The sequence below is a fragment of the Pteropus vampyrus genome, unplaced genomic scaffold (genome assembly GCF_000151845.1).
Source record: "Pteropus vampyrus isolate Shadow unplaced genomic scaffold, Pvam_2.0 Scaffold404, whole genome shotgun sequence".
NCBI classification, from domain to species: Eukaryota; Metazoa; Chordata; class Mammalia; order Chiroptera; family Pteropodidae; genus Pteropus; species Pteropus vampyrus.
This window is the reverse complement of record NW_011889185.1, coordinates 370444-391136: the sequence shown is the minus strand read 5'-3', so window position 1 is coordinate 391136 and position 20693 is coordinate 370444. Positions and strand designations below refer to the sequence as shown.

Sequence of the window (20693 nt, the reverse complement as noted above, 5' to 3'; positions counted from 1 at the left end):
GAATATACCACATTTTATTTCTCTACTATTCTACTGTTGATGGGCACTTGAGCTGTTTTGCTGTGGGCGATTACTAATCTTGCTGCTATGAACACTTGTGTACATGCCTTCTGGTGAAGAGATGGACACATTCCTGCTTGGTGTATGTATAGCCATGAGTTGAATTGCTGAGCCATAGGTTGGGCCTGTGTTTAGCTTTAATAGATAGTGCCAATGTTTTCCAAAGTGGTGGTACCAATTTATATTGCCATAGGCAAGTATGAAAGTGCTCCTTGCCAGCACTTGGAATTTTCTTTTCTTCTTTTTAGGCATTCTGGTGTACCCTATTAGATTTCAAGCTTTTAAAGAGCAGAAACAAAGTATTTTCCTTCCTTGAAAATTCTCCCAACTGTCTCCTGAGGGAAATGCTAGCTGATGCCCTAGGAAATAAAAGCTTGTGGTTTTGTTTTCATTTTCAGGAAAATCTGAAATTTGGCCCTTGATCTTTAATGACAGTAGCTTTTGGAAACTAAGAAGGTGAAATTTTGCATCAAGCTTCAAGGCTTCCCCTCTCCTCCTCCCCATCTAGTCCTGCTTTGGTTTCCACAATCTGTAAACACACCCACCAGGCAGCCCAAGGCTTCCTGCTGCCTCCCCCCACACACACCCTCCTGCTAGCTCTTAGGTTCCCACCTGGAGCAACCTCCTTGCTCACCCTGATGCCCATCTCCAGACATACCTCCTTCATGGAGCCCCTCCCAAACTACTGGTTTAAGTCTAATTCTCCCAGGTGTTTTTGTGCTTAATGTCATAGCCACAAAACTTATCATTCAGTTACTCTGAAATGAATAATATCTCCTTGGTTCAGTTGTAAGTTCTTAGAGGGCAGGTACCTCAGAGCTTCTCAAGATGTAAACACATACACCTTGCTCTCAGCATTGCCCACGACATACTTATTGATCAGATACACTACGATTAGGTTCTGTCTCTTAATTGCGTGGGGCTGGAAAAGACATATCAGATGTTAAAGTTAAAAAAGCCTAAATTTAATCAGATGAACACATATCATGAGTGATTTCCTGACACTGGGTTTATTTTGAAGAAAAGCTTTCTGGTCTCTTCTAATTGTCTATAATAATCTGGCTGAGCAGCAGGGTCTTCTGGTTGGTTCCCTCACTGACTGTCTCAGTATCACATGGGGTGTCAGTGTAGAATGCAGAGTCCTGGCCCCATGCCTGAAAAGTCTGACTCAGTAGGCCTGGGGTGGGGCCTGGCAATCTCTATCTTTAACAGTCGCCCAGCTGACTCTGACGCACAGCCAGGTTTGGAAACTAGTTGAGTCTGAAAAGAATGTTCTCTTCTAGGAAGTGAGAAAATGTCAGGGGGTATGGTGAGAAGGGGCTGTGATATAATGTTTTGGATTTAGAGAGGCTGTGTTTGAGTCTCAGTTCTTCCACTTATGAGGTGTGTGATTATGGGCAAGTTACTCAACCCCTCTGAATCTCAGTTTCCTCTTCTGTGAAGTGTAAACTACACCATGGATCTGTTTCAGGTGCAACAAATTACTCTAGGTTTGTTGATAATCTACCAACAAATTACTCTGCCACTTAAATAACTGTTTCATTTTGTTTATAATTCTGTGGGTCAGGAATACTGAAAAGGGCTCAGCTGGGTGGTTCTTTCCTTGAGCTGCAGTTAAATGTCAACAGAGGCTACAGCCATCTGAAGGATATCTAGGATAGCACACTTGCGTGGCTACCAGTTCATGCTGGCCATTGCCTGGGAGCTTGGCTGGGCTGCCAACTGGGGCATTTACCCATGACTCTCCAGCATGGCAGTTGACTTCTTTCTGACTTCTCCCAGAATAGGTGCCCCAAGGGAACAGGAGGAAGCTGCATGGCCTTTTTCTGATTTAGCCTTAGAAATCTCACAGGTTCACTTCTGTTGTGTTCAAAGCAGTCACGAGACCACCCAGATTCTAGGAGTGGGTGCATCTACCCTACCTCTTGGTGAGAAGAGTGTCATATAACCCTCAAACATGAGGATTAAGTGAGATGTTTTCTTTGATGTGCTGGACAAATATGAATTCCCCTCCTAGTATGAGGCCTGGGAGCTCCAGGGCAAAGTCAGTGCCAGGTGCCAGGCTTCCAGTTGCAGTTTTTCGTGTCTACTAGGCTATAGGGATAGAGTGAAAGGACAATCTTTCTCAGTTTCTAGTCATTTCTAGCCTCTTTGGATAGTTTGTGCAGGGTAGCAGTGGGGCACCTTCTCATTTCCCCATGGGAGTTGTTAGGTACACAAAGGGTTGGTTCCCATGATTTTTTTTGCCACCCCATATCAACCTTGCCATGTGCCTGGTTTTAACTGGAATCTGAGGACACAATATCTTAAGGACAAGACACCCTGGTGTGGGACCCTCAGGAGCCACCCCCCCCCCCGTGTTGGGATGGCGAACTGAGTGGCTACTTGAAAGAAGGCAGTCGGAAAGTAGCTTTTGTGGACATGGTTCTTTAGCTTCACATTCAGGAGTGGATCTCTTCTCTGACCTTGTTTTCTTTACCCCAGGTCTGGAGAGAGTCAGGGAGTTGAGGAAAGGTCAAAGGGGGACCATTTGGGCCAGCTCCAGGGCTCCAGAGGGGAGGTGGGGGATGGGCTGGCTTAAACGGGAGGCTGGGTTCCAGTTGGTGCCAGAGTGGGTAGCATTTGCCTAGTAGCTACCCTAGAAGGCAGGACAGAATAGGGAGGAGCCATTGTGTGTCTACTACAATTTGTTATCATTTGGAAAGGGGTGGTTGAGAGCCTCTGAAGAAGGGGCCCATTTACCCCTGTTGCTCATATTCTTATTCTATAAAAAGGCAGTATGGCCTGTGTTTGGCAGTCTGAGGAAACTGTTCTCTCTGGTCCTCCTGCTTTTCCTTCTGGGGCTTCTTCACCTCCCCCATCACTAGCCTCAAGTTGGGCAACTGTGTTCAGAGGAGGGCAGGGTGAGGCTCCAAGCTACATAGTAATGCAATAGTTTAGCCAGAGCTCATATTATTGGGCTCCTTCTCTATGCCCAACACTGTGCTGATGGTGAGACATGGTTCCAGTCGAGGAACACATACCACATACCCAAGTGAGTGATACATATGTGTGAACACCTCAGGAATCCATAGCAGGGCAGGTCTTGGAGCACTGGGGAGGCCAAGAGAAGACTCCTGCATAGAGTAACTAGGCAAGGCCATATTGCAGGCTGCCCATCCTCTCAAAGCTTTGTGCCTCAGTTTCCCCACCTGGAAAATAGAAGTAACAAGGTGCCCACCTCAAAGTGTCTCCATGAGGCTGAAAAGAAGGGGTGCTGATAAGCACACAGCAGGGGCCCAGCACAGTGAGCCCCTTAATCAAATTGGTCTTCATGTGTCAGGGATTTGCATCAGGAGGAGGGAAAGAAGGCCTAGAGGTGCCTGGGGTGTTGCTTGGGAAGGCAGAGTCATTGAGAAGCCAGGAAGCCAGAAAGAGGGTGAAAGAGGGACAGTTTGCCCCAGGGATGGGTTCTATACATCTGGGGTTCCTGGCCCCAGGTCTGGATAGTGTTAGCGCTTCTACCTTCACCCCTACAGGAACCTCCCTGAGACCTCCCAACTCCTCCCTCTAGACTGGTTCACCTTATCCCTGAGGCATTTCTTGGCAGCACCACCCATGGTTCTGCCTTCTCACATACCTGGCCTGGCCCCAGCCCCACCACTGAGGCCTGGTCCTACCTTTATATGACCAACTCCTCAAATTTCTCCTCTCTGGCACAAAAATCTCCATTATCCTTATGTTGTCCCCCTTAATTGTCAAACCTTGGAGGAGAGGAAAGACCATCAGTTTGGAAGTCCAGGCCCATGAGATTTGTAACATCAGGAGAGCTACTTAACCTTTCTGAGTCTCAGTTTCTTCATCTACGAAAGAGGGTAATGATTGTAACTAGTGCGTGTTTTGACCATACATGAGAATTAAGTGAGGGAATGCATTAAATATATGCCTTATACTTAGTAGGTGCTTACTAAATGGTGGCTACTTCCATAATGATTCTACAGCTGTGTATCAAAGGTGTTTGATTAATCGACATCTGGTGGCCACTTGTTGTTAGAGGGCAGATAAAGAATTGGTAGTCCTCTCCTTTGATGATTCAAGGAGAGTGCTCCTTGCCCCCTTTCCCTTTCCTGTGAGGTACCCTGTGATGTGCTCCAGAATTTGAAATACAGGTTCAGACACAGTGAGGGGGCAACCCAGAGGTAGCTGGATGGACAAGTAGTTCTAGACAAAGGTTGTTCCTATTTAATGGAAGGCTTTGCCCAATATTCACGAAAACATATTTTCTTCTAAACCTTTCATATGGAAACCTTTCTACAGGATGTTTCAATGAGATGTATCAATTTGTTTTTGCTGTTTTTGTTTTGGCTTGAACAACATTTGTTTTTCCTTCCTCACTGTTGGGTTGATTGGCTAGGCTCACTCCTGCTATTGTAATTAGCCAGAAGACTGCTCCAGGGAGGCCCAAGATGGCATCATGCACAGTTTGGCAGTTGGCGCTAGCTCTTGACTGGGGCGAACTTCAGCTCTTCTCCCTGCCACCGTACCTTCTCTAGTACTCAAGACTAGCTTCCTCATGTGGCAGTTTCCAGCACTGCCTGAGAGGATGAAGCAAGGAGTTACAAGGCTTCTTAAGGCTTTGCCTCAGAAGTTACAGTGTCGATTCTGCCACATTCTGCTGGTAACAGCAAATTATCAGGCCAACCAAGATTCTAGGGGAGGGAACACAGATTCCACTTTGTATTAGTTTGCTCAGGCTGCCATAACAAGGTACCACAGACTGGGTGGTTAAACAACAGAAATGTACTGCCTTACAGTTCCGGAGGCTGGAAGTCAGACCAAGGAGGTGTCAGCAGAGTTGGTTTCTTCTGAGGCCTTGCCCCTTGGCTTATAAATGGCTGTCTTCTCCCTGTGTCTTCACATGGTCTTCCCTCTGTGTGTGTCTCTGTGTCTATATTTCCTCCTCTTACAAGGACACCAGATGTATTAGATTAGGGGCCACCATAATGACTCCATTTTAACTTAATTACTTCTTTAAACACCCTATCTCTAAATGAGTTACAGTATGAGGTAGGACTTCAGCCTAGGGGTTAGGACTTCAACATATGGATTTGGGGAGACACAGTTCAGCTTATAACACACCCCCTTGGTGGGAGGAGCTGCAAGGAAGTTTTGGCCATGTTTAATCTACTATGGGAGATTATGCAATGCCCAACCATAGTAAGTTCTCAAATGTGCCATCTGCCAGTGTTATTATTTCTGCTATTTTATTACCAGCCCATTGTAGGGTTAGTAAGAAAAAACTCCAATCTATCCTCAACCCTCCAGACCCACCCTCTCCAGCAAACATGCACCCTCCCCAGGGCAGCTGCCCCTAACACATCACCACCAGGTGCACAGCAGGCTGCAGGGATCTTACTTGCCTTTGCCACCAATCTTCCTACTTGCTCAGCTGACCTTCAGTGGATTGTGGGGCAGCCTCTCAGAATAAGACAAGCCAGACTAGCCCCACCTGCCTCATCACCCCTACTCCTCCACCCCAACCCAAAACTCTCCATCTTCTGTCTGACATGGCACTGCCCCCAAGATGCTAGAGTGTCTTTTCCTAGTCAGTCTCCCTTGGGAGCACACATACTCATTCCCATAGCACCTGATTTATACATAGGGTGCTATGTATAATAAGCGTTTAATAAGCATTTGTAGAATAGAATTGATTTCAGAGTATTCATGGTCCCCTTAAGCCCCTAGCTCAATAATTCCCCTGAGATCTTGAATCCCAAACCCACAAAGAACTCAGTGGCGATTCGGCAGGGTTCTCCTAGCACAGCTTCTCTGGTGCTTATTCCTCCCACTCCAAGTTCATTCCACAGCTGCCCTTCCTCACTACGTGGCACCCTTAAAGACACCGGGTTTTGACATTGAACTTGACTTTTATCTTCTGTGGATTGGTGGAATAGTAGTGCTGGGAGAGAGGAAGCATTTCTGTTTCCCTGAGCCCCCTAACACACACACACACACACACACACACACACACACACACACACACACACACACACCAGCTGGCAATTGCCTGCCTCAGCCCTGCACTTCCAGAGCCAGAGAAGTGAAGGAAAGAAAGACACAGATATAGGTACAGCTACCTCAGGAGAAATGAGAAAGTTGGAGAGAAAACAAGAAGAAATGATATGGAGTTGGGAGAGGTCAAGTGCCATACTATTGGCAGCTCTGATGGGTGCACAGTGCAACTCAGGGATGTGGCTGGGGTAGCAACTCAATAGAATAGGCCAATAAAGCCAACACCCATTACCAGAGCTCTGCAGGGCAGTCTGACTATATCTATCTCTGAACACCATTATGAACTGATGTAGAATATGCAGAAACCTCCCTAAAACATACTTAACTGACTGCAGCCCCCCTACTGACTCTACACAGCTATCTCCACTCTCCCTGAGACCCTCTCAGTCCCCATCCCCCACCACCACTGCACACATAGTATAGTGGCAGGCCAAATATGATACTCCTTGAGAGTGGGAGAAATAGATTCATTCAGAAGGGGGACTCACCCAAGTATTGATTTCAGGAAAGGGCCAAAGTGAAGATTTCTCATCCCAATGACTCATGTTTTTTAAAGTCACTGTTTGACCCACAGTGGACATCTTGAAACCTGTATAAAGGAAGATTAGCAAATGTCCCAGACTCCCAGGCCCTAAAGTTGCCCCAGGCCCTAGGAAAGAGATCAGACATACTAACTGCCATGCTGTGGCCAAAAGCTCTTGCCATGCAGAGCAGTTCTGCTAAGCCAGACCGTGTTTTCCAGACAGTCTGGCTGGCCAGCCAGGCCCAGGGCAGCAGTAGGCAGCAACGGGCTAAGTGTGATGCTGGGCTGTGGGCCTTTTAAATGAGCACACTCTGCTTCACTTTGTACTCTGAGTTGCCTGCTTGGAAAGAGAGAACATTTCTGCCCTGGTGGTGAGGAATCTAAGCCCTGGTGACAGGGGAGTTGAAATTCTCAGGACAGGTGGCCAAAGGCTGCTAAGAATATCCAGCCACAGGCCTGACCACAAGGCAGTTAACGCCTCACGTGGTGGCTTCCGTGGTCCTTTGGGCATGGGAGGAAGGAGCTTACTGTGCAGCTGGTGCTCATGGACTCCCTCAGTTGGAAGTGTGTAGACATGGAAGTAAAGAATCAGGTAAAGTAACATTTAAAAAACGCAACGAGTGCATCCCACCCTCAAAGAATATATAATCTGAGGAGGGAGGACATCCCTGCCATGAGAGACTTACTGTACTTTACAGATAAAAGGAAGGACAGCCATACAGAAGGGGCCAAAGGCACATCACCTCACATGAAGCTGTGGGACTGCAAATGCCAATGACAGGCCCACGCTGGCTTCTCACAGCCCGATCAGGTGGATATCGTGGCCTAGCAGCTGGCAGCCTGACTGGCAGCCAGGGATATGCAGTCCCTCCTTTCCAGACCTCGGTTTCTGCATCTTTAAAGTGAGGGGTTTGGATCACTATTTCATAAACATTTTTGAGGGTCATGTCTCAGACCCTTTGGGACTCTGATGCATGCAGCCCCAAAACATGGATACAGGCACTTAGCCACCATTGTCACATCATTTCAAGGGTTGGCCTAGCCCCAAGCAGACCATTCAAGGATCTCAGGTGAAGGTTCTGAGGTTTTGGTTTAGGGGAGGGAGTGTTCTTAGAGGTCTAGAGGGGGCTGAGAAGAGTTCATGGAGAAAGAGAGATTGAAGGAGGGGCAGAACTGAAATATCCACTTCTTCATTCAACAGATGAAATGAATGTTAACTGTGAGCCAGCACAGTGGATGCAGATGCAAAGAAAACACAAGGGGCCTTGGGTCTTGTGGGACTGTCATTCTAGCTGTACAGATAGCCCATTCAGCTCCAGCCATATAGGCCATCCTCTCCTCCTCAAATAGTTTGTCAGTCCAACTTCAGGGCCTGTGCCCTTGCTCCTCAGCTGTCTGGAGCACACTTTCCTTCATACTTATATAGCTGGCTCCTGGCTCCTTCTCAGTTCAGAATTCATCCCCTGAACAAGACTTCCCTGGCCATTGTGGCTAAAGGTGCCTCTCACAGCCCTTTGCAGCCACACCGCCATTTCATCTTTGTAGTGCCTAGCATCTTCTGACGTTGTCATCTTTATTTGCTTTTTGTTTATGGCCTGTCTCCCATATGATAGAGACCTTGTCGGTCCTGTTCTCCATGGTGCCCTGGCATCCAGGACAGTGCTTGGCACAGAGTAAACACCTGTCACAGATGCGATGAACCAAATGAACTAATTATAGACTTAATGATAGATTGCTGTGAACTAGTGAAGCCTATGGTATAGGGTGACAGCAGGGTGGTTTGAGAGGGTGAAGCTAGGGGACTAACCTGGTTTGGAAAATGTGTCTTGGAGGAAATGCTGTTTGAATAGAGAGAGCTCTGAATGACTAGGCAAAGAGGGTAGAGGGGAAATGGAGCTAGGCCTGCTCCTGGCAAGGCCCCAATGTGGGAAGGGGCTGGAAACAAAATCCAAGAGCAAAGATGCAAAGGGTAGGGCCTGCTGAGCTGGCTGAGAATTTTCATCTCAGCTATCTTGATAGAGACAGCTGTGGGAGCACCGTTGCTAGCACCGTTGCTCTGGCTGTAGGAACTGTCCTCTATGACCTCGCTGATGCATCCTCCTCTTTTACACCCTGGAATCCTGGTTGTTCCTTACTCACAGCAGGTACTCTCCCCGCAAAGAGCCTGGGCACTGGCTATGCCTCTGCTTGCCACTCTCTTCTTCCAGAAATCCTTTTGGCTCACATCTCACCTTTTCAAAGAGGTCTCCCCTTATTATCCCTGAATCCTGCAACCTGAATCCTGCAAACTTCCTATCCCCTGCCCCCTGATGCCCCTTGCTTGCTTCTGTTTTTCTTTCCATGGCACGTATCACTGTCTACCATCTGAAGTAACTTTATGACCTGTTACTTTTATTGTTTATCATCTGTTTCTCTACTGCTGGAATATAAGCACCTTGGGAGCAGGCACCATTCTGTTCCCTAGGGTGTGCTGAGGGCCTAGAAGGGTGCCTGGCACCCAGTAGCAATTAGTCTTTGCTGCTGTTAGCTGCTCTGCAGGAAATGAACTGCAGAGGGGCAGGAGCGGATGAGGGGGAACAGTTAGGAGGTCATGGCCATAGCTTAGGGGAGAGGTCATGCTAGGCAGGTGCTGGAGCAGAGGGAATGCATGATTCCTGGAGCTGTGGAGAGGAAATAAAACAGGATTTGGGAATGGGTCAGGTCAGAGGGGTGAGGCAGTCAGAGAGGTCAAAGTGACCCCCAGGTTCTTGAATGGCAATTTATGTATAATTGCTTATTATGATCAGGTGGTTGGCAGGGACCAGGGGAAAGAAGCAGGGTTAGGGGAAGGAGGGGAGAAGGGGTGTCTGGAGGGAAGACCATGCACATGCAACAGTTGGGAAAGGATGCACCTATTTAGGGGATAGTGAAAAGTCCATCTTGGCTGGAGTGGAAGGAAGTCCCTGCATAGGACAGAAGTTAGGAGAAAAGTAAGGATAGGGGGCTCTGGCCATTCACTAATGCTGCCTACTTTCTGCTTTCACTCTGGAGTCCGGGGCCAAGGACAGTGCTACTGTGAAGCTGCACTGTGAAACCTCAGCCCGAGCATGGCACCTCTACCTGGGGCATCACTCTCAACAACTTGCCTCTATTATGGAGCAGAATGTTTGCTTCTATTCACATGATTTTAACCTGTGCTTCCTGGCTGTCCCTAAAACAACCTCACTGCCCTCCCTTCACAGCCATCCTCCACCAAGAGCATCCCTGCTCTCCTGCAGCCAGAACTCCTGACCAGAGCGTGCATGCAATGATAAGCCTTATTCTTCCCCAGTGTGTTTATGTATTTTTTAATTTATTGTATTTTTTATTTTGTTAACATTTTATTGAAGTGCAGCACGCAGAAAAGTGTGTAAATCCTCAATGTACAGCTTGATGAATTTTTACAAGCTGAGCGTACCCATGCAGCCAGCATCCAGATCAAGATGCAGAGTATTTCCAGTCCCCCAGAATTCCCTGGTGTGCCCCCTCCCAAGGAGTATGCCCCACCCTGTAGTCCCCCTTTCTCCAAAGCAGCCCCTGTGCTGATTTGTGACACCTCACATTGGCTTTGGCCACTTTAAAACTCAATTTAAATGGAATCTTCTTGTGCATTTTTTTTCACTTACTAGATCACCAGTTTATTATAAAAGGATATAACTCAGGAATAGCCAGATGGAAGAGGTGCTTAGGGCAAGGTGTGGGTAAAGGGTGAGGAGAGCTTCCATGTCATCCCCACGACTGCCATTCTCCCCAACTCTCCATGTGTTCACCAGCCAGTAAGCTCCTCTTGTGCATATTTTTGAGACATCCTTCCTTTGCGTAATTTCATTTGTGGGGTGTGTCCATGTTGTTGCATGTGCTTGCATTTAAAAACCCATCTTCCCAGCAGCCTCCCACTCGAGGCAAATGATGAGGGCTAAGCCTCTAGAGCCCCTCTGACCAGAGGAATCTTTCAAGAAGAACTTGGAGAAGCCCTAGTAGAAGACAGTAGAGGACCAATGGAGCCTTTGACATACGGGGTGGACAACATGGACGTTTGAAGCAAATGATATGCTAAGCTTTGTGTTGGGTGCCACGAGGGATAAACAAGTGGAAGATGTGGTTATGAGATGAGAAGAAGGGGAGATGAGACTGGATCAAGAGAGTTGGGTCAGGTTGTAAGTGTCTTGAACTGCAAGAGGAGGAAAGAAAGTAGCTTACAACTGAAGGAAGGAGAAAAAAAAAAGGTCTGGAGAGGCATGACTCCCTGACTCCAAAAGGCTACCCACTTGCTCTCCTGGAAGATTGGAAGTGTGTGTGTGGGGATCCTTGCCTTGGGAGAAGAGGCAATTCGGGTTCCATCGTCCCAGTGTCTGGGAAGATTTCTCTCTCTCTCTCTCTCTCTCTCTCTCTCTCTCTCTCTCTCTCTCTCTCTCTCTCTCTGGGTGAGGGGCCGCAAAGGAGGGAGGGAGAGAGCCTGCAATTCCTGGGAGCCCATTTCTCTAACAGCAATTCCTAGGGGCCTCATGTCAGATGGGCAGTGCTGGCTTCTGCCTGTGTGATGGCAGGAGTGAGAGGGAGGGAGAAGGGGGCCTCAGAGATTGGCAGAAACATTTAAGAATTTCAGAATCCAAAGTCTAGAGAGGGTGAGTGACTTGCCCAAGGTCACACACTGAAGGAGCCTACATTAGAATCCAGATCACTTGTCCCCTCTAGGGTTCTTTCCATTACTGTGTACCACCCCCTCACTTTACAAAGAGCCTAGTGTTGCCACCAAAAGAACTGAATTACCTCATTTTTTTGAGAGGCATTATGAATTCAATTCTATTATGTGGACTGGGGCAAAGATGTTGTGAACAAGCATGACATTATAATTCATGTCCCACTTCTTCCATTTCTCTTTGCTGAATTTTGTGCATCATTGGAAGCAGCCTTAAATCATTATTGGAACAAAATAGGAAGAAAAATAATAATATATAATTACAAACAAGGAATAGATTGTGTGATCCTATTAATTGCCTTCCGTGAAATCCTTATTTTTGGTATTTTCTGAATAATTAAAAGACTAGGCCTCCATTGATGGAGGTGGTAGGTTAGCATGGAACCCTAAACAGTCACATCATCTACTATAGGAATGGCCTAGTACCACCTGCTGCCTGCGATGCTTTCCGAGTAACATCAAGGACTGTGCTCCAGTCTGAGTATTTACTCTCTTCTGAGGAGAAACTCTGGCAATGACTGTAAAATAAACCCCAGAGCAAGGAAGAAGCTGAAGAGAGGAAATACTTGGCTGTGCATTAATCATAGTCGTCAGGCCTAGAGCAGAGGACAGAGGCTGGTTCAAGGAAAGACAGAACCTAAATTATCTTGGAGATTGATCTTCCCTCCTCTGTACTCCCTGTGCCAGCAAGCAGGTCAGCAAGGTCCCGGCGCAGCCAGTGGCATTGAACGGGTGAGGGTGTCCACCGACTGACCAGTATGCTTTGTCAAAGAGAGCAGGACAGGGATGTCCACACTCTGTCATGGGGATCATACCAGAGCTTCTATTTGCCCAGAACAGGCCACATCTTGGAAAGCTACCTAAGATAAGAGGCATCGCAAAACCACCTGAGATCTGCGGGACAAATTCAATGCTGTCATGTCCTCAGGAGACATAGCTTGCATTCCAGGATGCAGTGAAAGCCATTTTCTTCAGATCCGAATAAAGCACCTAATTAGGATGAGCCTGTGGAATTGGCAGTTATGAAGCTGACCACAGGAGCCTGGAAAGTCTGAAAGACTATATGGATAAAAGTTTGGGCTCTAGGAATTGGTCAATGACTATCCAGACAAGAAAGCAAGTTAATTATCCTCCAAGCCTCAGCTTCCTCATCTGTGAAATGAGGACAGTAAGAATACCTTTATTATAAGGTCATTTTCTATATGAAATGAAATTATTAATGCATATAAAGTGCTTAGAACCATGCCTGGTGGATAATAAGCCCTTATTAATCCTAGCTAAGAGCTGAAAAAAGCTAGTGATCCTTTTCTCCCCACATCTCTAGAGCTGTTCAGTTTCAGAAGGGCTGTGTGGTGAGTTGGTGACTTGTTCCTATATCATCTCTCCCCTGTTCTAGCTTTCCCCATGATAAGGGCAGAGTAATCTTTGTCGAAGCTCAAAGCAGAGGAAAATGTTGCTGGGAAGTATAAAAGGGTAGGTGGTTTATAAACTTGCCAAAGGCTGAGATATGATTTACTGTTGGTGGAGGTGCAGAACTTTCCAAACAGAGCTTGAGAATCGACTTGTTTTGGGGAAGAAGTCCTTCCCTTGAACTTGGCCCCACACTCTTTCAGAGCTTACCTGGGAGGAAGTCAACTCTTCATTCAGATGATAAATTCTTAGGTTCCTATGGTGAACACAACAGATCAGCTGAGACCTGCTGATCTCAGAAAGAAACAAACTCCTTTTGTGTTATTTACTGCAGTCGGCCAGTTGCCAGGACGACCCTCGAGGGACATGATTGGAGAAACTCTATAGGATCTGATCTCAGAAATCAGAAATATTTTAAGGTTTCGGGGAACAGTGCATGTGTGTGGGAGGCAAACAATATACTTAGTTGGAAAGAGCCCAGGTTTGGAGTCAGAATCGGTGTAGCCAAACTCTGCTAGATTACATATGCATTTGGGAGGGCAATTGTAAGAGCTTCAGTTTCCTCAACTATAAAATGTGAATTGTAATAACTTATAGGGCAATTTGGGGGCTCATGAGGTAACTTGAAAATGAACCTAGTAAAGTAACTGAGAAGAGTGAAGACCCTTAATATACAGTAGCTATTATTATCATGTAGGGATTGGATTATTCATCATTAAAAAAGACTTACTCTAAAAAAAAGATTTACTCTGCTATTAAATGCTTTGTAGTGACAGTTACTGTTAGAAGTCAGATGTCATGGAATTGAGAGAGCTCCAACCGCCCAAGGTCGACTGTGGCCAGAACCCACTCTTCTGGTTTCTGAGGGTCCTAAGAAGAAAGACAATCTTACTCTTTTGCCACCAAGTAAGAAGCAAATGGTTGGCAATAGGCAAATACTCCAGGTTCTGGTTTTAGCTCTATCTTGCTCTTGGCTAAGATGTCCCTTGTCTCATCTCTTGGGGATGATATTCTGCAGTACTTAGCGAGGATAAGATGTCCAAGGTCTTCCCCCAACATGCACACCCAAGAACCTTGGCTCCTCTGACAAAGCCCTGTATACACGTATCCCACACTCTAATGGGTCTCCCTTGGATCCCCCCAGATTATAATGGCACCCCTGGCTTCATGCTTTCCTTTCCTAATTTCTTCTACTTCAGTCCTCAACAGAACTACAGAGTCACTCCCTGCAAACCTAGGCACTCCCCTTTTCCTTTAGCACATACCCACAATTGTCTTGCTCTCTTGAATTTGGTTTCTTCTCTGTCCATGGTATATAACAGGGATCCCCAAATCCTGGGCCATGGACCAGTACCGATCTGTGGCCTGTTAGGAAGTGGGCCGCACAGTGAGCAAGCGAAGCCTCATCTATATCTGCAGCCACTTCCCAGCACTAGCATCACCACCTCAGTTTCACCTCAGATCATCAGGCATTAGGTTCTCATAGGAGCACCCGTCCCTGGTGCCAAAAAGGTTGGGGACCACTGGTATAGAATATTGTTTCGGTTAGCAAAAATGTATTATTTACTCATTCATTTATTGTTTATCAGTATTTTTTTAGCATCTATATGTGCCAGGTACTGTGTTAAACATGGGATACAGCCATGAATGTTATGTTTATACATGCTCATTGCTGGACATTGATGCAAACTTAGTTCACAGCTATGACATGCCCTGTCCTTACAGAGTGTACAGTCTTGTTGGAGAGATAACAGCAGAGGGAGGGACATTCAGAGCCTATTAAGGAGCTGACAACAGGCCTATGTGCTGGCCCTGAGAGGGTGAGGTAGACAGTGGCAAGCCAGGATGTGACAAGGATGGTAAGCCTTGTTAAGGAGTTTAGGTTTTGTTCTAAGTGCAGTGGGAATTAGTGGAGTAGTGACATATGACATATTTTCAAAAGACCTTTCTAGCTACCATGTGAAGGATGGGTTGGAGGGGGTGAGCATGGCAGCATAAGAAACCAGCTGAAATAAAAATCCTATATGCTAACCCAGGCAAGAGAAGATGGTGGCCTGGCCTCAGGGGGATGTGGGAGAATGGTAAGGAGTAGGTTTATTGCATAGAACATTTGTAAGTAGAATCAGTTAGCCTCTAGTGGAATGGAGGAACATGAGGTGCCAGGCAAAGGAGATAGGTCAAGAATGACACCACCACCACCCACCCCCAGGATTTTGCTTAAAACACTTGAGTGGCTGACACCTTTTCTCTAACAGGGAAAAGAGTTGGGACAAAGGGCAGGTTTCAAAAGAAGAGCTCGTCCCTTTTCAAGGGACAGTTTGTCCTGTTTACCACTGTTTCCCTAGGGCCTGGCATTTAGTAAGTACCCCCAAATATTTGTAGATGAATTCTTTTAGGAATTCGGTTTTAGGAATGCTCTGGGGGCAGTGAAGCAGGGTGGCTAAGAACATGGACTCTGGAGCTTGGACTGCCTGGGTTCGAATCCTAACTCCATCATTTTTGAGTGAGATGTCAGGTCTGCAATTTGACATGGGGATCTGGAACTGGAAAAAAATTGAGTCATCAACAAGTAGGTGGTATTTAAATCCACGGGCCTGGATGAGGTTGTGGGGTGGGGGGAGGATCCAGTCCCAAGGCAACTAGTAGATCATAGAGAAGAGCCTAGAAAGAGGCTCAGAGATAGGATGAAAACCATGTGCGTATGGCATCTGGGAAGCCAAGAGCAGTTGGGGGGAGTGAGGGTGAGTGGTCAGGGGTATTAAGTACTTCCAAAACCAAAGGAAGGACTGAAAAAACATCCCTCACTCCTGGCAACAAGAAGTGACTGGTGATCTTGAGCACCTTCTGCAGAATGGCCAGGGAGAATGGAGGCGTGGGTTGAAGAGTGTAATAAATGGTGTATCTATATAGTGGAATTCCACGAGCCTTGGCATAGACAAGGCCCATCTCCATGTGCTGATAGAAAATTATCTGTAAGTAGCAATATGTTTCATAGTGAGGTACAGAACAGCTTGTGCAGTGTGTTCCCATTTCTGAAAGTAAAAGGGCGGACATGCATATGTACAAAGAAAGTGGTGGTGGTGGTGGGGTGATCTCCAGCAGTGTTGAAAATGTTTAATGCACATACAAATAAATATATGTCTGCATTACCCCCTACTTTGTTTTTACACAAACTGTAACATACCCAAATTGTAACGTACTATACATACCTGCAGAGGTTCCCTCTGCACCTGTCTTTCCTTAACAATAGAGCTTTGGGGTCATTCCAGATCAGTTCACAGAGCAGATCTTTATTTTTTAAATAGCTACAGAATATTCCATCCTGTGCATGTGTCATCGATGCCATTGCTGGACATTTAGGTTGTTCCTAATCTTATGCTGTAACAAACTACAATTATCCCAACATCTTAGAATAACTTAAAAACTAGCTGAGTTTTAGAGTGCACAGGAAGTAAGAAATGGAGGTAAGAAATAGAGATGCCGCATAGATGTATATACCTCTTTCAAGAAGTACGGCTGTGCAAGGGAGCAGACAAATAGGGAGCCAGGGAAGGGGATGTGGGGGTCAAGGAAGGACATTCTAAAGATGGGGAATGCTCCAAAGGAATGAATACACAGGGCGATTCAATAATTCTGCCAAGAAGAGCCTCTACATGGCATGTTAGCAGGTGTAGGAGAAAGACAAAATGGGTTGAGGCTCTGTGCTGGGTGCTGTGGGAACATCAGAATGGATAGATGAACACAGGGTTTCAGAAAGGTTCCACTCCAGCAAGGAAGCTAGGATGTTTCACAATCCAGTGGCAATATTGTTAGAAAGTGGTTGATTCTGTTGCTGAGGTGGAGATCTACAAACTTCCCACTGGAGTGTCTGCTGGTGGAGTCCGTTTACATTTCCAGTGGTTCCCTGGGTTCCTGATAGGACATTAGCTGGGGGAGAGGAGAAGGATATTTTGCCTGAAATTTGTAGATTTTCCCAAAGAAATTAAATGACATGAGTGCCCTGGAAGGATAAAAAAAAAAAAATCAGAAATAAATAAAAATCTCAAGAAGAATTTATATTCCTGATGGCTTTGCTGATGGTCTTGTAAATTGTATATTTAATCAAAGGCACTCGAATGTCTTTTTTTTTTTAACTATTGAAGAGCCATTTAAATGTCAACATAAGTGATTCCCTTCCAAATAGTGCTGTTTATACATTACTTCCCCTAATAGACCATAATGATTCATAAGAAGGCATTTCGTGCCTCTAAATTGTAGGCCTATTGAAATATAAATTAAGATGATAAATAATTTGACCTTACCTGAGAGTACTGAGTATTTACATGTGTCAAATACAAAATTACCCTGAATATTAGAGTCCCTAAAAAGGCAGCCTTCCTCCTCTAGCTGAATTCAATAAATAAAACGGTTTAGAAATTTCATTCAGAGTGTGGAGTAAAGAGGGGCATACACAAAAGAAGCAGCCCGGGGACTGCCATCTCCGCCCTCCTGACTTCTCATTAGGCTGGGGGTGGGGGATGCTGACCCCCTCTGGGGAAGTGACAGGCGGGTGTGGGCAGACCTCGGGCGCCCCAGGAGTTCTCTTCCCCCACTCCTCCCGCAACGCGGCTGGAGTTTCTAAACATGGAGTTTCCACGGGAACTTTGCCAGGCCGAGTTCGCAGCCCTCCTGGTTCCCCGCGGCGGGACTCACCAAGTCGCCCGCGCCGCGCAGCCTCCGCGCTTACCCGCTCCCTCCCCCACGGAGTCGCTGACCTGGCGGCCTTCAGCAGCTCTGCAAAGCCGCTCTGCGGGGTTCTTCACCCAAGAGGGCAAGGAGCCTCTTGCGCTCAGCGTACTCGTCCGACCCTGCTCGGGTCCCGGGGGGTGGCAGCTGGGCGCCCTCAGCAGGGCCTCAGACAAGCCTACCCGCCGGGCCTGTTTATTTGCGCCGGCGCTCAGGGGCCGGGGTTTGGCGAGCTTTCCACTCCCCGGGCCAGGGCACAGACGCGGGGGTCGCCGAGGCAGCGGCGGGCCCAGGCTGACTGCGTTGGTTGCTGGCGCTGGGTTTTTTGTTTTGTTTTGAAGCCGGGCGTGGGGGAGGGGCAGCACCTTGTCAATGAGAAATTTCCTGTTCGCGAGACTCTGCTTGCAGAGTTTCTGTCCTGCCCTTGAACTGACAACTGAATCTCGGCAGCGCGGGCCTGGGAGAGTCCAGCCGGGTGTGCCGGGCGCTCATGGGGGTGGAAGCGGGGGCATCTGCGCCGCGGCGCCCAGGTCCCGGGAGCCCGATTAAGCGGGGCCGATGCCTGCCCTCCCGGTTCCCGGGCACACCCGTGAGCGCCAAGCCGAACGGTGACTAATCTGCGGCTCCGGGCCTCTTGGCGCTCAGCCCGGGCTCGCCTCCCGCCTCTCATCCCTCTCCCTCCCCGCTGTCCTCCCAGCCCCGCAGCGCCGAGCTCCGCGAAGAGAATCGCACGGGCCAGCGCTGCCGCCGCCACCACTGCGTTCTTGGGAGTGTGGGAAGCGGGTCGAGGCGGGCAGTTCCGAGCCGTCTCTCCAGTCGGCCTTCTTCGACCCAGGCCCGAGTGTGCGTGTGTTTCCTTCCCCATAAGCACTTTGATCAGCACTTCCTCTGCGCCGCGGAGGAGCCAGGGCGAACTGGAGCTTTTAACTCCTTGTGTGCCGCCCTATGGTGGGCTCCGTGGGGAGGGAGGCGCAAGGAAACTGGTCGACACCGGGGCGATCAATTTGGTTTGGCAAGTCGGAGTCTGATGGAGCCCGACTGGACCCAAGGAGCTTGCCCAAGCACGGCAGGCTCTCCCAGGGAGAGCAGGCCGCGAGGCCCGGGGCGGCTCGTTAATGTTCAAGCCTGCCCCGGGGCCGCGCAGTAACTCGACCTGCCAGGCGAGGCGAGGTGCAGGCTTGAAAGGCCTGTCAGGCGGAATCTTCTGGAGGAGATCGGGAGGCCCTGGGGGACCAGCCTTCACGCACTCTGTCCGCTGGCGCATGTACTGCTCCCAACCTAGGGATGGTGCCCGCAGCCCACCCCACGGCCTCGCCTCTGGCTGCCGCTCCCTCCCCTGGCCAGGTCTCGCTGGGGAGTTAATGATTGATTTACTGGCTCCGCACGGCCGGCGCCCTCCCAGCTATTTGTCCAAGCTGAGGAGTTCCTGGCAAGGCAAAAAGGCCGAGAGCGCGCGGGTTGCCCAGGAAGGGAAGCCAGACTGCCCACGAGAAGGAGCGGTCACTCGATTAGCCCCCGCTGAGCGGCTCTAGCCGTGTCTGGGACGAACCCACTGGAGGCCCTGGCCGGGCGAAGAGCATTGGGAAGCGCCACACGTAAACGGGTTGGCAGCTGGTGATTAGGCCGCCCTGTTTTATGAGTCATAATGGGCCGTCCGCCTGGCCCTCAACCTGCTCACTGTGGACCCGGCGCGTCAGGGTCCAGGCAGTGGACCGTTCCGCTCTGCGCAGAGGGGGTTGCTCTTGGCGGCCCGGACCGCCGAAGGCGTTGCGCAGGATTTCCTCTCATTTCTCGCAGAAGGCAACACAAACACCCTAAATCAAACCGCTCCGACAACCGAGGGCTCCACACAGACACATCAATAAGGATTTCGCCTCCCGCGTTCGAACGCACTGAAACACTTGTCCTATTTTTATGCAAATGACACCACACAAATAGATCTCACAGGCCCCGGAGCGGGGCGAGAGGAGGAGGGGCGCCGCCACCCCAGCCTGGGGACTGTGAAGGGGGAGGGAGTCCCAAGCCCGCACCCCGGGGCCCGTGTTGGGTTGGTTGCAGCGGGGCTGGTACTGGCTAGGCGGCCCGCCCCGCGCGCTGTGGCTCCCTGCCAGCCCCGCCAAGTCGGCCGCGTCCCCAGGCTGCCTGCAGAGGCGGATTAGGGAAGGAGCGAAGCGAGCCTGTGACTAATCGCGGGGCCTCGGACCGGAGCACCAAGGCCATGTGCGACTGACAGGATCGACACTAGCAGAGGACACGGCGACGCCTCGCTTAATTGCAGGCTTAAAAAATTGCCGCCTGAGAAGCTCCGGTGCTGAGAGCCTCCGCGTGTGCGCTGGGCTGGGGAACGCGTCAGGGGAGGCCTGCGGTCCCGCTTCTGGGAGGGAGGTTTGGCGTCTCCTGGATCGAGGGACCTGGCCCTCCTGTCCTACACTCTGCAGGAGTGTGGCTGAGCCGGCCATTAAGAGTACGGTCCAGCTCCCAGGCCCAGGATTCTGACCCTTTTTCCATGGAGCCCATGGTCGCCCTTTCTTTCCCTAGATCTTATAAAGGAGTCTGTACAGTTAGGGGTGAGATTCCAAATCACTGAATATAAAAACCGCACACATGAACCACTTTCTTCTGTTCCCTCGCTTCTCTATCTGCCGATACAAAGACCCGAATGACCAAGAGAGGCAAGTAAGGGCCACCAGGAGCCAGGTCACCGAGTACCCAAAACTCGGGGCTCACAGGCACGTACCCCAGGCTCTTAACCGCTAGTCACTGTCACTCTGACCCAGACCTTCTTGGAGCGCTGAGGCCTCTCAGGGGAGAAGGGGGAAGCGTCGACAGGCCGCCTGTGTGTGAAGGGAGGGTGGAGGGTGGAAGGCGGGGTGGCAGAGAACCCAGCAAGAGAAGTTTCCACCACGCTCTGGTCGGCTGCTGCCAAAATCCCCGGGCCCCTCCCCACCCGCACCGCCTTCCGTTGCCACCACAAGTTTGGTTTAACGAGAGCCTGGGACAAAAGCAAACGTTTTCTATAGACCCCGAAAACAAAGAGGAAAGAGACGCGCAAGGCCGCCGAGGAGCTGCTGCTAGCGTAATGGTGCCGGGCCGACAGCAGAGCATTAGAACTGCAAAAGCCGCGCAGGCGGGAGGAAGTGCGAGGCGGGAGGCGGGAGCGCGGGGAGAGCGGGCGGGGGAGGGGCGCTGCGCCGCGCCATGTTTCCG

The 20693-nt window shown here is 49.1% G+C and overlaps 1 protein-coding gene and 1 long non-coding RNA gene across 4 annotated transcripts in view; one reads left to right on the top strand and one right to left on the bottom strand.

Moving 5' to 3' along the window:
* BCOR (BCL6 corepressor) overlaps positions 1-20693 on the top strand; it is a 111617-nt gene that overhangs the window by 37843 nt on the left and 53081 nt on the right. The gene's annotated exons all lie outside the window — the stretch shown is intronic.
* On the bottom strand, positions 16032-20591 carry LOC111731842. The gene is made up of 2 exons (XR_002777346.1): positions 17516-20591; positions 16032-16761 (listed from the first exon to the last, which is right to left on the bottom strand). It is a non-coding gene; the product is annotated as an uncharacterized LOC111731842 (long non-coding RNA).